Source organism: Callospermophilus lateralis, chromosome 16, assembly GCF_048772815.1.
Source record: "Callospermophilus lateralis isolate mCalLat2 chromosome 16, mCalLat2.hap1, whole genome shotgun sequence".
NCBI classification, from domain to species: Eukaryota; Metazoa; Chordata; class Mammalia; order Rodentia; family Sciuridae; genus Callospermophilus; species Callospermophilus lateralis.
Genome location: NC_135320.1, coordinates 25,870,955 through 25,883,978, shown reverse-complemented (window position 1 = coordinate 25,883,978; position 13,024 = coordinate 25,870,955). Strand labels below are relative to the sequence as shown.

Below are 13,024 nucleotides of genomic sequence, written 5' to 3'. Positions count from 1 at the left end.
TCAGTCGAAGTTAATGGGTCTTTTGCCAATATAAATCTCTCAAAACTTGTTTTTTTTCCCCCTATGTACTTAAATATAGTTTAATACAATTGTCAAGAACCACAGACACAATTCTTTGCAAGGCATACCTCTGTCTAGACTTAATTGTGGACACTTTGAATACATTAGACATCTGTGTTATCTAGCCTGTGTTTTTCTAGAAGCCTTTTCAGTTAGCTGAAAAGACTTTAATCTGCTCATATGTCTTAAAAAATGATACTAAAGCAATCATTGATTTAGTCTCTATAATTAATTACCACATCTCTGTTTTGATAGGAAACCAATTTATTTTGCAAATCTGAGATTTCTAGGCTTTCTATTATCTAAATCTGTTTGCAAACCATCCAGTTTTGGCTGAGCTCATATTCTTGAAGCATTTTATCACTCATGATTAGCAGGTGTCTGCTCATGCTTTTTAGATCTGCAAGTGTTGTAAGTTTATTAGGTGCCTTTTCTATTTTCTGGGTAATTGGAAGCAATAGTTTTATCAACTGTTTTGTCATTTTATAACATATGTCACCATTTTCCTTCCTTCTTTAAATTTCTTCATCACTTATTCAGTGAGCCCAAAGCCAGTCAAATATTTGAGGTTTTGATATGATTGAACCCCATTTCCATCACTAATATCCATATCAATCAGTTATTGCCATTACAATATATTTTTTAAGAAAGCACTTGAAAATTCAGTAATTTAGAGTAATTAATTCCCATATTTATGTATCATCATGGTGACTATAGTTTAGCTAATTCAGGATAAATTTGGCTGTGATGACTCTATGTCAGGGTGTAACTTGACTGAGTTTGGCCCCACATAGCAGCAGATATCTGGGAAATGTTTTCCTGGCAGAGTTTATGCTTATAGACAATGTTTCATAAGTCATTTACACTCCTGCACATCTTGTGGACAGAAGTGCTGACTACCTTTGTTCCAGATTCTCTTTTCTTTTTTTTAAGAGAATTTTTTTTTAATATTTATTTTTCAGGGACACAACATCTTTATGGGGTGCTGAGGATCGAACCCAGTGCCCCGCGCATGCCAGGCAAGCATGTCACCGCTTGAGCCACATCCCCAGCCCCCAGATTCTCTTTTCAAAGAGATATGGCAAACAGCCTTGGAAGACAGAAATAAGTTCTCCTTTCAGAATAAAAGGCAGACATTCTGGCATATAACAATGGTTTTATAAGGGGCATTATAAAAGATCTGGATTACCTAAACTCAGAGTTTCTTTCCTGTAATGCAACTCACTGAATATAAGCCTAAAGTGGCCCTCTTCATACAAATCAGTGGAAACTGGGTTTGGGCGACCAAACCAAGAAATATGGATAATCTAACTTCTGCTTTTACCATGAATAATAAAGTTCTTCAATTCTGACAGGAGGTTCATGCCTTCTTCCCACCTCCATGAAACTATGCTAGCTTGTAAATAGGGTGAAATATCTGATCTTTTACAGTTCCTGACCACCAGAAGCAAAGAAAGTCACAAAATCAAACCCCCCATGGAGACAGGAGGAGTAGGACAAGAAATGAATATTTGCTAAATGACAACCTAATATACCATAATATCTACCACTGCATCTTTTATTTCTGCACATTTAGAATACATAGATTTTATTGGGAAAATAATAATACACCAGTGCTAAGTTTAGCAAAACTGAGAAACAAGTTGAACTTTGGGACTTCAATTTCCATAGTATTTATCTTTTAATATTGATTATGAACATTTACAACTCCCATCCCCATTTTGTAAATCTCCATTTCTCCCACGTCTTTTCTAAGATTTTTAGTGTCCCCAGAGGTTTTAAATGTAGACAGTATTAATGAAAGTCTTAAAAATAAGAAGAAATTATAAAAGTGGCAATTTTAGGGTTGAAGTTGTGTAGAAAAAAGTGGACCTCCTAGGGGTTCTCTAAAATGAAAACAAAAAGCCAGTAAATATTTCTCTTGATGCCTTCTCCACCATTTGGACTCTGGAACTGCAGCAGGTATTACCAGCAGGTATTACAAAAGACAAGATGGTAAAGCTTATAGAGTATGTCCTGATCTTATGCACTTAATCCATGATTATTAAGCCAACATGATAATAAATCAAGACTATTTCCTTGCATGCATAAAACTACAAGGGATTCATAGAACACTAGATGCAAACTTACCCATCATAGAAAGTTATTCTACAGTAGGTAATGGACAGGAATTTTCTACTTAGTTTCGGAAATATTAAGACTTTTGTCTTTCCAACCAAACAAGGCAGATTATATTCTAAATTTTAATCGTGTGACTCAAGCAATAGAAAAGTAATTGAAACTCCAAGAGTTTAAGCACATAACCAAAAAATTATGATCAAATGCAAGATTTGCAGTCCATTGTTTTGTCTCCCATATCAGCACACATTTTTTATAGAAGAAATGTAGAAAAACTAACAAAAATCAAATTATTACCTTTTATCCAATTTATTTTTTTCATTTGTATGATATTAGTATCACAATCTCAATATTTATTTGCTTTAAATTTCAACTTCACTAAACAGGTATTTTTGTTTTTGTTTTAATTTTTTATTGGTGCATTTTAATGATATGTAATAGGGGGATTTGTTGTTATGTATTTGTGTGTGTATATATGATATAACAGCACAATTTGGTCAATTGCATTGCACAGCTGAACAGATATTATACAGACAACCCACTATTTTAAGAGGAAATGCTATTCTTGGCACTCTAACTACCAGTATATACCCAACACCTACTTACTTATTAATTATTAATATATTCAATATTAGCCTTACACTTACCTAAGGCTCCTAGATAATAATGACTCCTATTAGACAATTCCCCAAAATGAACAAGCAAAGTAAAGTCATTCGGTTTTGCATTCATTTTTCGAGTGTAATGGACAGCATCGGTGCAAACACTGAGAAAACATGCTAGGTAAGTTTAGGCGGGTTATGTGACATCAACATAGTGTCCTGCAGTGGAAGAAAGACCAAAGGTAAGTAAGAAATAAAATGTGATGCCCTTTCTAGGCAAGATTGGCAAGTCTCAACTTCATCTATCAAAGTAAAAAGACCTCGCTGGGCAGAGAAGGAGATAGCTTAGAAACAGCCAAGCTTAAATTTCAGGACAAATAGAAGAACTCACTGAACCTTCAAGAAATTTAAAACATAAAAATATTTAGGCATAATGAAGAATCAATAATGACCCTTCTATTTTTAATAACATGTAAAAATACAGAGAAAATGTATGTCCCTTTACCCACCACCTAACTTAAGAAATACAATTTTACAAATATAAATAAATCCCACTATGTCTTACCTCTTACTCAGAGGCTACTTCTAGCCTAAATTTAGCATTCTTCCACACTCTATTTTTTCCCTTCCACTTATCCCTTTCACTGTCTGCTGTCACCACTACCTTTGTTCAGGGAAGCAATATTCACTTGCTAAGCAACTCTAAATATTATAGTATATCTGTAAAAGGAAGTTTCTATCTTTTCTTTCGTTTTAAGTTGTGATCTCATACTGTGATCATTGTATCCCTCTTCTTCACATGGGTTAAACTAAACACATTTAAACATGTGTTTAGCACCAGTAATGTGCCAGTTAGTCTTCTAATGACTGAAAATATAGTTTAATATTCATGATAGGCTCATAGCAATTGCTTAGTATTTCTTTTTTTTAATTTTAACTTGTTATATATGACAACAGAATGCATTACAACTCATATAACACATTAGAGCACAATTTTTCACATCTGTGATTGTTACAAATTAGAGTCACATCCTTTGTGCCTTCATACATGTACTTAGGGTACTGATGACCATTGTATTCCACCATCTTTCCTACCCCTATACCACCTCCCTTCCTCTTCCTCCCATTTTTCCCTTTGCCCCATCTAGAGTTCATTTAATCCTCCCATCTCTTCCCCTACATCATATTATGAATCAGCATCCTTAAATCAGACAAATCATTCAACATTTGATTTTTTGAGATTGGCTAATTCCACTTAGCATTATATTCTCCAGCTCCATCCATTTACCTGCAAATGACATAGTTTTATTTTCTTTTATTGCTGAATAATATTCCACTGTGTATATATATACCGCAGTTTCTTTATCCATTCATCCACTGAAAGGCATCTAGGTTGCTTCCACAGTTTAGCTATTGTGATTTGTGCTGCTATAAACATTGATGTGGCTGTGTCCCTGTAGTATGCTGTTTTTAAGTCCTTTGGGTATAGACCAAGGAGTGGGATAGCTGGGTCAAATGGTGTCCATTCCCACTTTTCCAGTGATTCTTCATACTGCTTTCCATATTAGCTCCACCAATTTGCAGTCCCACCAGCAATGTATGAGTGTGGCCTTTTCCCCACATCCTCACCAACACTTATTGTTGTTTGTATTCTTAATAGCTGCCATTCTGACTGGAGTGAGATAAATCTTTGGTTTGCATTTCTCTAATTGCTAGAGATGTTGAACATTTTTTCATATATTTATTGGTTGATTACATATCTTCTTCTGAGAAGTGTCTGTTCAGTTCCTTGACCCATTTATTGATTGGGTTATTTGTTTTATTGGTGTTAATGTTTTTGAGTTCTTTATATATTCTAGAGATTAGTGCTGTCTCTGCTGTGGAGGTGATAAAAATTTGTTCCCAAGCTGTAGGCTCTCTAATCACCTCACTGATTATTTATTTTGCTGAGAAGCTTTTTAGTTTGAATCCATCCCATTTTTTGATTCTTGATATTAATTCTTGCCCTATAGGAGTCTTATTTAGGAAGTCGGGGCCTAATCCAACATGATGGAGATTTGGGCATACTTTTGCTTCTAATAGACAAAGTATCTATGGTTTAATTCCTAGGTCTTTGATCAAACACTTTGATATGAGTTTTGTGCACAATGAGTGGTAGGGGTTTAATTTCATTTTGTTGCATATGGATTTCAAATTTTCCCAGCAACATTTGTTGAAGAGGCTATCTTTTCTCCAATGTTTTTTGTGCCCTTGTCAAATATAAGATAACTGTAATTATGTGAGTTAGTCTCTGTGTCCTTTATTCTGTACCATTGGTCTACAAGTCTATTTTGGTTCCCAAACCATACTTTTTTGTTACTATTGCTCTGTAGTATAGTTTAAGGTCTGGTATAGTGATGCTATCCACTTCACTCTTCTTGCTAAGGACTGCTTTAGCTATTCTGGGCCTCTTATTTTTCCAGATGAATTTCATGACTGCTTTTTCTATTCTGTGAGGAATGTCATTGGGATTTTGATTGGAATTGCATTAAATCAGTACAGTGCTTTTGGTAATATGGTCATTTTGATAATACTAATTCTGCCTATTCAAGAGCAAGGGAGATCTTTCCATCTTCTAAGGTCTTCTTTAATGATTCCCAAGTATTTCATTTTGTTGATGCTATTGTAAATGGGTTTTTTTCCTCATTTCCCTTTCAGAGGATTTGTCACTAATATACAGAAATGCCTTTGATTTATGGGTGTTGATTTTGTATCCTGCTACATTAGTGAATTCATTTACTAGTTCTAGAAGTTTTCTAGTTAATTTTTTGGTCTTCCATGTATAGAATCATATCATCAGCAAATAGTGCTAATTTGAGTTCTTCTTTACCTATTCATGTCCCTTTAATTTCTTTTATCTGTCTAATTGCTCTGGCCAGTGTTAGAACTATGTTAAATAGAAGTGGTGAACAAGGGCATCCCTGTCTTGTTCCAGTTTTTAGAGGGAATGCTTTCAATTTTTCTCCATTTAGAATGATGTTGGCCTGGGGTTTAGCATACACAGCTTTTACAATGTTGAGATATGCTCCTATTATCCCTAGTTTTTCTAGTGTTTTGAATGCTTTTTTTTTTAATCTATTGAGATGATCATATGATTCTTATATTTAAGTCTATTGATGTGATGAATTACATTTATTGATTTCCATATGTTGAACCAACCTTACCCTGGAATGAACCCCACTTGATTGTGGTGTACTATCTTTTTGATATGTTTTTGTATTTAATTTCCCAGAATTTTATTTAGAACTTTTGCATCTGTGTTCATTAGAGATATTGGTCTAAAATTTTCTTTCTTTGATGTGTCTTTGCCTGGTTTTGGAATCAGGGTGATATTGGCCTCATAGAATGCGTTTGGAAGTGCTGCCTCTTTTTCTATTTCCTGAAATAAATTGAAGACTATTGGTGTTAGTTCTTCTTTAAAGGTCTTGTACAATGTGACTGTGTATCCATCCAGTACTGGGCTCTTCTTTGTTGGTAAGCTTCTGATGATGTCTTCTATTTCATCACTTGAAATTGACCTGTTTAAGTTGTGTATATCAAATTTGGGCAAATCATATGAGTAGAAATTTATTGATGCCTTCAATATTTTGTGTTTCATTGGAGTACAAGTTTTCAAAATGATTTCTAATTATCTTCGGTATTTCTGTAGTGTCTGTTGTGATATTCCCTTTTTCATCACGTATGTTAGTAATTTGAGTTTTTTCTCTCCTTTTCGTTAGCATGGCTAAGGGTCTGACAATTTTATTTATTTTTTTCAAAGAACCAATTTTTTGTTTTGTCAATTTTTTAATTGCTTCTTTTGTTTCATTTTTTTAAATTTCAGCTCTGATTTAATTATTTTTTTTTTCTTCTACTGCTTTTGGTGTAGAATTGTTCTCCTTTTTCTAGGGCTTTGAGATGTAATGTTAAGTCATTTATTTGTTGATATTTTTTTCTTTTAAGGAATGAACTCCATACAATGAACTTTCCTCTTAGAAGTGCCTTCATAATGTCCCAGAGATTTCAACATGTTGTATCTGTGTTCTCATTCACTTCTAAAATTTTTTTAATCTCCCACTTGATGTCTTCTGTAACCCATTGTTCATTCAGTAGCATATTAGTCTTCAGGTGTTGGAGTAACTTTTATTTCTTCTTATATCTAATTTCTAATTTTATTCTATTTTGATCTGATAGAATGCAGGGTAGTATATCTACTTTTTTATATTTGCTAAGAGTTGCTTTGTGGCATAACATATGGTCTGTTTTAGAGAAGGATCCATGTGCTGCTGAGAGGAAAGTGTATTTGCTCATTGATGGATGAAATATCCTGTATATGTCAGTTAAGTCTAAATCATTGATTGTATTATTGAATTCTGTAGTTTCTTTATTCAGTTTTTGTTTGGAAGATATATCCAGTGGTGAAAGAGGTGTGTTAAAGTCACCCAAAATTATTGTGTTGTGGTCTATTTGACTCTTGAACTTGAGAAGAGTTTAATGAATGTAGATGCTCCATTGTTGGGGCATATATATTTATAATTGTTTTGTCTTGTTGGTATGTGGTTCCCTTGAGCAGTATGTAGTGTCCTTGTTTATCCCTTTTGATTAATTTTAGCTTGAAGTCTACTGTATTTGATATGAGGATGGAAACCTTGCTTCCACAGTCTATGTGGGTGGTATGATTTTTCCCAACCCTTCACCTTCAGTCTGTGGATGTCTTTTCCTATGAGATGAGTCTCTTGGAGTCAGCATATTGTTGGATCATTTTTTTTTAATCCAATCTGCTAGTCTATGTCTTTTGATTGGTGAGTTTAGGCCATTAACATTCAGGATTATTATTATTGAAACATGATTTGTATTCCCAGCCATTTTTGTTTATTTTTTGGTATTTAACTTGACTTGGTTTATCCTCTGATTAGTTTTTCCTTTAGTGTAATATTTCCCTCTGCTGATTTTCATTGTTGTTTTTCAATTCTTCCTCATGGAATATTTTGCCGAGGATGTTCTGTAGTGCAGGCTTTCAATTTGTAAATTCTTTTAACTTTTGTTTATCATGGAAGGTTTTTAATTCATCATCAAATCTAAAGCTTAATTTTGCTGGATATAAGATTCTTGATTGTCTTCCATTTTCTTTCAGAGCTTGGTACATGTTGTTCCACGATCTCCTGGCTTTGAGGGTCTGGATTGAAAAATCTGCTGAGATACGAATTGATCTCCCCCTCCCCGATATGTGATCTTATTCCTCTCTCTTGCAGCTTATAAGATTATATCCTTATTCTGTATGCTAGGCATTTTCATTATAATGTACCTTGGTATATATCTGTTGTAATTTTGTACATTTGGTGTCCTGTCAGCCTCTTGTATTTGGCTTTCCAATTCATTCTTCATGCTGGGAAATTTTCTGATATTATCTCATTGAAGAGATTGTGCATTTCTTTAGTATGAAATTCTGTACCTTCCTCTATCCCAATAACTCTTTAATTTGGTCTTTTGATGCTTTCCCATAATTCTTGGATGTACTGATCATAGTTTCTTACTATCTTCACTGTGTGATTAACTTTATTTTCCAGATGGTACACTTTGTCTTCATTATCTGACGTTCTTTCTTCCAAGTGACCTAGTCTGTTGGTTATGCTTTTTATTGATTTTTTATTTGATTTATTGTTTCCTTCATTTCAAGGATTGCTGATTTGTTTTTTTCAGAGCCTCTAACTCTTTTTTGAAGTAATATTTTGCTACCTGTATTTGCTCTCTTATCTCTTTGTTGAGTGATCAGTTTTTGCCAGTATTTGCCCATTTAGGTCATTCTTTAATTCACAGATCATTTTCATTATGAAACTTTGCACTCCTTCTCTGACATTTCATCAGCTTCACTGTCCATGGGTTCTGTTATTGTTGTATCCTGGTTTGTTTGGGGCACTTTCCTCCCTTGTTTTTTCATGTTGTCTATGTGTCTTCCTTTCTTGCAGTGTGGATCTGAGGTATTACAGTTTCTTCCCTACATTCTTGTGGTACCCATGCAGATTGTCTGTATCTCACCTTGACGTTGGGTTCCAGACCCTGCTGGTGTCCCTCAATGGATGGTAGTACAAGTAAAGCTGGTGCCCCAAGATAAATGCAATGTCTTACAGAGATGGGGCTGAAAAGGTGGGCCTTACACTGTCTTGGGGATGCCTGCTCTGAGATGTAGCTGCTTCTAGGCCCTGTCTATTGTCAAAAAAGTAGGAGCTATTGCATGGGGAAAGCTATGGCAATGTCTTCAGTGTCCCAAGATGGAAGTGGGTTAGGCTTGAGCTCCCAGGTGAGGGGAGGGTGGCGAACTTGGACCTACCCTGGGCCTGGGTCCCATGTATGTCAGTGTGAGCAGATCTGGACTGGGCCTGAGCTCCTGTGGTGGTCTGCTGGTCGGAAGAGGTGGTCCTGTGCTGGAGCCTGAACTCCAGGGGGTGTCTGCTGGTGGAGGAATGGATCTAGGCCTACTATGGGTCTGGGTTCCACGCAGTTCAGTGTATTCTTGAATGACTGAATAATGGACTCTATTACTACCCTCAAGAGCATCCAGAATAAACAAAAGAAAAAGACACGGCAATAATTTGATAAGCAATATTGGAGGAAAGAATGTAGGGCTACAGGAATATAAGTGCAGATATTCCATAAAGGTATTTCTTTGAATCATTCCAGGGTGTAACAAAACCTTGCCACTTAATCTAATAACGGTCACGTAAACATTTGCAGAATGTTTCCTATGCTTCCACGAGGCAGAAGCATAAAGAAAATGTGCTTACTAAGCATCAGGACCCCATAGAAAGTATTCTAGACAATGTTTACTTCCCCAGAGTGTCAACGGGAGAGACAACCCCAGCTCAATACCAGGCATCAACTTGAACCCCATCTTGATCAGTTCAAAGAGTTCTGTCCAACCAAGGGCAACTCCGAAAATGTTTTCTTCTCTTCCCACTTTCAATGGTGGAGACCCACCATCAATGCAGAGTGGGGAGGATCACTTTCTCCTCATATCTATCCAATAACCACAACAAAAACAACAACCATAAACAAACTAATAATAATGACTGGCACATATTAAGCACTTGATATGCGATACATATACACATTTTCACATGTGCTATCTCCTGTAAGCCTTACAACCCTTTATTAAGCATCAGTCTCATTATTGCCCCAATATTACATTAAAATTTTCCATCCAGTCCTGAAGTCTGTTAAGTAAACTACCTAAGAATATAGTCAAAAAAGCTTATCTGAAAGTTACTTGTCCTTTATGAAAAAATTTTGGTCATAAAAATAAATTTTAGCGTCATTAACAATGAATTATTGACAAAACATTAGTCATAATAATAATAATAGCATAGTAACTGAAAATTGGAACACCTGGGCAGAAAAGGACTCTTGATGGAGAAGGCATTGCATTGAAATTAAGTTCAGGGGGCATATTGATAGCATTGCTCATTTGTTTAATATACAACTAAGAACAGGACAAGGACTCACCTTCTTATCACTTGTCACACCAGGTTGTAGTTTCACATTGCCTGAGGCAGCAGGGCTCCTGCTGGAGTTTGTGTTAGTAACAGAGTTATTTCCATGGTTCCATTATGGTTTCTAGAGACAATAATATATATTTTTAAAGCTTGGCTGATTTTATTCATGGAATCCACCCAATAGTTGACACATTAAAAGTGGCATAAGTCCATATTTTGTAAAGTGTATCAACATGTCACAATTATGAAATACTGTATCGTAGACTAAAGATATCTTTTAAAAATGATATGCATCTACAATTGTCCTGCTCAGGGCTACAAACCAGGGGACCTCATTTATAATAGGATCCAGGGTATCCTCAGTGGTCCTTGCTGACCAGTCCCACAGAGGTCCCCTGGGAAAACAAAGATGCAGAATAGCCAATGCTCTCACCTCAAGTAAAAATGTTTATGGATGGTAGAGGCTGCAGAGAAATGCAGAGAGAGACAAATGTAAATTTTTAGGTTGAAATGTGATTTATTCTACAGAATAGAATGATATGCTGTCCTACATACTACTTTTCCAGGAAAACTTACCCAGAAGGCATTGTATTTAAGGTAGGTTTTGGAGGAAAAGCAAAGGTTCACCAGGTGGGGAAGTGGGTGAAATCTCAGCAGATGTGAAAACAAAGGTAATAGAATTTTCTCAGCCTATATGAAGATGAGTCAAGAGGTGTATGCATTTTTATGTGAGATCAAATTATTTACCATTATTTATGTGAGATCAAATTATTTTGCATGGGGATTTTTCTTAAATAGTATATCAGAGTTACATCTAAAATTCTTGAAAACGCCGTTTTAGAGATGATAATTTCATTGTATATTTGACTCTAATTTCTTTAACCTTTCATTTAGTTTAAGTTATTTAGATTTTTTTTCCTCCAATGTTCCTGCATTATGAGCAATGCTGGTAAAAATATCATTGAGTGTGAATTTTCATCTGATTTTCTGATCATTTATTTAATATCCAGTCTTAGAAGTAGGATTGCTGACCAAAAGATAATAGAAATATATGAGCTTCTATACTGACAGATTGCTTTCCAGTAAATTTGTATCATTCCACTTTGTGTCCAATTCTATGAAAGAGTCCTTATTTGACCAAGCCACATCCATCTTTGGGTACCAACTTGTATCAAAACTTTCTAATATGATAGAGGTAAATTGTATGTCATCACTGGACATATTTTTTTTTAATATTTTCTTCCCCATATAAAATAGTCATTAAGCTTTTGTATTGTACACTGTTCATAATAACAGCCTTCCTCTTTCAGGGAGAAGATTAATTTCTGCATTGCTTCTATCTGCAGAATCCAAGGAGAGGAGAGAGTTTGACCTAGCATTCTGATTTGGCCCAAGAAAGGCAGGGAAGGAAGGTAGAGGGAACATTAACTTCCAAACTCTTGTTTTATGTTTCAGTAAGTAAAGGTTTCTAGGTTTGTTGTTTAGTAAGTCCTTGGGCATAATCTGAAAGTAGGATGAAAAAAATATAATTAACATTGCATAACAAGTGAGGCTCCACGGTATCTGTAAGAAAAGTCTCCTCTTCCTTATTTTCTGAAAAATATTGGCTGCCTGTGGGAGATGAGTGTGTTCTTTTCACAATTACATAAATCAAAATTTACACAGTCACATGTGACAGAAACTGAGCTCAAAATAGCTGAAGCAATAATAGGCATTTGTTGGCTTAAGTAACTGAAATGCAAGAGCTCTATCCAGTTATTAAAATCATGATCATAGCTCCGCCATTTTCCTTTTTCTTTAAACATTATTTTCTTCTCTGCTCATTTTTGTTTCCAAGTAGGTTCTCTTGACATTGTGATCAGCAGGGCTCTGAGAAGCTCCAGACATTTCAGGGAATTTTGTGTCCTAAGGCCCAACAAAGCCCTTGAGGCCTGATTAGACCTAAGCCCCACCCACTGGAACTCCACTCATCAAATTCTGCAGCAGCCCCACCCTGGGAGCACACCAATCTGGTCTGAGTGGACAGAACTGTAACTGACAGTGTTTCCTAATCCACCCCACCTCATATTGATGAGAAGGGAAGCTGAAATTTATGTCAAAGAACTTCAGTCTTCAGTCTCTCCAACTGGCAGCTCAAAGAGCAATACAAAATCAGGAAGGAGTTAACACACCCAGCCCTTGTTCTATCCGTATGTAGATCAAGAAGAAATGAAAAGAAATAGAATTGAACACAGACTGTAACCATCCATTCTGATCAATAATTTTGACAACCTTACTGGAGGTGTTTCCTTCATTTTTCACTGAGAATCGTTTGTGTGTGTGTGTGTGTGTGTGTGTGTGTGTGTGTGAGAGAGAGAGAGAGAGAGAGAGAGAGAGAGAGAGAGAGAGGAAAGGAGGGAGAGAATTCTTGCTGGTGCTCATTGGTTCAGGGACATATATACATGCACTTGTTTCCTTTTTATTCTCATTTTAGCATTTTTAACTTGTTTTTTCTCTTGCCTTGTTTTTTGAGAGTTAGGGTTTTTTAGTTTGTATATTTTGTTTTTGTTTTGTTTTTAGTCATTTGTTTCTCTTTCTTCTTCTCCTGATAATGGCAAAATTCTATCGCTCTGTCTTCCTCTTTGTTCTCCTATTTTCTCCCTCCTTCCTTATTACTATCACGAACTACATCTCTTCTGTATTCTCTCTGTCCACTTTTTGAAATTATGAAGTCTTTTGTGTCTTCCTACTGCATTT

General features: G+C 35.5%; 1 pseudogene; it reads right to left on the bottom strand.

The window, feature by feature from the left end:
* Nucleotides 1-13,024, bottom strand: part of LOC143381925 (10 kDa heat shock protein, mitochondrial pseudogene) — a 104,330-nt pseudogene that overhangs the window by 43,987 nt on the left and 47,319 nt on the right.